Source organism: Schistocerca nitens, chromosome 5 (assembly GCF_023898315.1).
Source record: "Schistocerca nitens isolate TAMUIC-IGC-003100 chromosome 5, iqSchNite1.1, whole genome shotgun sequence".
Classification (NCBI taxonomy): domain Eukaryota; kingdom Metazoa; phylum Arthropoda; class Insecta; order Orthoptera; family Acrididae; genus Schistocerca; species Schistocerca nitens.
In genome coordinates this window covers 482,765,313-482,768,645 of record NC_064618.1, presented here as the reverse complement: position 1 = coordinate 482,768,645, position 3,333 = coordinate 482,765,313, and positions in this window count along the sequence as shown.

Here is a 3,333-nt window from a genome sequence, read left to right as displayed (position 1 = left end):
GGTTCGACGAACTGCAGTGATACATTGAAAACAGTAAATAAAATTATACCGACACCTCTTCCACTTACTTATATATCTACCACACACAAAAAGTACGGAGCATAAAGTAAAATAAAAGAGAGCACAGAGTAGATGAAAACATTTAAAGAGGAAAGAAGTAGGCCTAACTATTAAAAAGAACATGCCACTTAAAGATCGTGATATGTCTCGCATATTAAATTTCTCGAATATATTCAGTGTCGAAGTATGGTACAATCTTATGATGCTTGAGCTGAGTGACGCTGTATTGTCTTTTTTTGGGCCCACAACGCAAGTTTCAGAGCGCCTGATGATTGGAGGAGACAGTGTCGTCAGGTCTTTTTAAATTTTGAAATAGTGTTAAATAAAAATTGAAATGTAAAAGGAATGAGTAAATGTAAAAAAAGTAAGAAAGAGATACTGAATGTAAGCAAGTAGCCAAGTCAAGGTCACACCCGCCGCGTGACGTATATAGGCGCGAACAGCTGTAATGACGTGTCCGCTCGACAGCTTTGTTACTGCAAGAGTCTTGAGCCAGCCGAATTTTCAGCGTTCCTCCGCAGTATGGCGTGTTCCGTGTGGCTCCAGTCACCTGTGGAAAAATGCATTGCATTGTGTTTTGTGGTCAGCGTAATGCAGGAGCAAGGGTCTAACTGTAGTGCAAAATAGGTCGATGTGCGCAAAGGTCGATAAAACATTCGAAAATTAGGCCTTGTCGTATCGAACGCACTGAAGCTCTTTTACTGATGTGGCCAGAAGTAATGAATAACATAAATTTTGAGCAAATTCATAAATAGACAGCAAAAGCTTGCTGTATTTCGGAATCGAGTGTGTGCTGTAACATAGGCAGGATCTACATATGCGAACACGTGTTTTGATTCTCCAAGAAATGACATAAAAAAGAACTGAAATCTACAGAATCTGAAGATTTTAACAAAAATTTAGTGCGCAGGATTGTATTTCGTTACTACGACAGAGGAGAGTATCCGTAGGCTAGAAAAATACAAGGTGATCTCCGTGAATAAATTAATTATTTTGGCTCAGGGACTTTCGTTCTTTGTCTTCTGCGCTCACTCGGTTTTCGATTCAGAAAATTTGTAATAGAACGTTGAGGCTTTGCAGCAACAAGATCAAAGTTTTTGTGTACAGTGCAATTATTGAACAATTTTACTACTCTTCGATAAAACTTGGGTTTCACAACACTATATGAACAAATATATTTTACTCGACTTCAAGGGAAATAAAATTATTTAAAGGCAGTCGTGATCGCAGCCGATATTACCTTCTGACCTGTTTCGGCCTTTTAATTATGGACCATCCTCAGAATTTGCACTGTAAAAACAGAAGAACAGTGTTATATTACATATAGAAGTCAGTGTTGTAAAAGTATACTCTAAAACGATGCATCGTTACCCATCTGGGTGACGGCGATACCGCCTGGCCCTTTATCCACAGATCAAATACAGAAAGAGCTGCCGGCCGCGGTGGTCTCGCGGTTAAGGCGCTCAGTCCGGAACCGCGCGACTGCTACGGTCTCAGGTTCGAATCCTGCCTTGGGCAATGATGTGTGTGATGTCCTTAGGTTAGTTAGGTTTAAGTAGTTCTGAGTTCTAGGGGACTGATGACCACAGATGTTAAGTCCCATAGTGCTCAGAGCCATTTGAACCAGAAAGAGCTCGAAGTTTTAAAACAAACTGCAGCTACTACGACTATAATTGTAGAATAATTGATGATGTTTTCCAAAAGTTACGAACAAAACAATCATAATCTCCTTCTTAACAGACATTTTCCAAAGTGATATACCAGGGTAATCCCAAAAGTAAGGTCTCCTATTTTTTTATAAGTACATAGACCTGTCATGGAGAATGTGTACGCCCTTGCTCACATTCTTCTTCTCCGGTTCTGAATTGCCCGTTTGAGTTATTTCAGAGTCTCACAGTACCTGTCAGCGTTAATTGTGGTCCCAGCGATTCTGCTCCAACGACGAGGTGAAAGAAAAGGTTCATAACTTTCTGAACAGCATGGCGGCGAGCTGGTATGACATGGACATACAAAAACTGCCTCAGCATCTACAAAAATGCGTCGACAGAAATGGTGATTATGTCGAAAAATAGCTAAATGTTCAAGCCGTAAACTGATGTAAACCATTGTGGAAATAAACAGGTCTATATACTTATAAAAAATGGGAGGCCTTACTTTTTGGATTATTGTCGTATATGGGAAAAGTATCTATAAGAATAAACAGACTCTTTAGAAATTCTAGTTTAACCACTGCTTTTTCATCCACGATCATGCTTTTCAATAAACTCAAACACATTACTGACAAATCTGATAAACAGTACTATGGATCAGGAGTGTATAAGTTAACTTGTAATGATTGTGACATAATATGTATATTGGACAGACTAGTCGCAATTTTAAAACTCGTTTTAAAGATCACATCTCAGGTGCATCACGTGACACATCAGTTTTTGGGCAACACCTTACTAGCAGCAAACATTCAGAAGGCGACGTCATGAATAATCTACAGATTAATATGTTGTAAGAATTAGAAATTTTTGTACTCTATAGGAAAAGCCCGCTAGCTCTGTTAAATGAACAGTTAGATTTTCGTCAAAAAGCCATTTTGAATTACTTGGAGTTGTCTTTTGAAATCGCTCCTCCGACTATCTATGGTTCTATTTGATTTTTGAGCTTCTATGTTACAGACGGTTTTACGATTTTTAGCATCAAATAGACAACAAATCTTACAAATGTACTTCATTATTGTAATAGTTGTGACTCTCTCCTGACATAAAACGTGGACCAGTCGCAGAAATATTAATTTATAATACCAGTAACATTAACGATTTTACAAATGACATGTATACATAATTTCCGCAATTTTACGGCTCTTCTGAAGGTATATTTTTAACTATTTTACAAATGACATATATACATAATTTCCAAGATTTTAATGTTCTTCTTAAGATATTTTTTTTATTCTAAACTCCAAACGTTTCTAAATTATTCGTAACATACCGATTCATCTTGTGAACAGTGATGTAATGCAGCCTATCCACAGTAACTAAACTGGCTAAACTGGCGCCACTTCTGTACACAACGCCCCTTTTATCTTTGGTGAGAGATACCGACCTCCAGTGTTAAATAAGCATAAAATACAACTTTGACAACCGACTGACATATCAACCTGGATGTCTCCATGGAAACGGCGTCCAATACGTTATTACAGGCACCAAGAGATGGCACACATATACAACGATAGTCTTTTTTGAAGACTTTAAATATTGTTGTTGTTGTTGTCTTCAGTCCTGA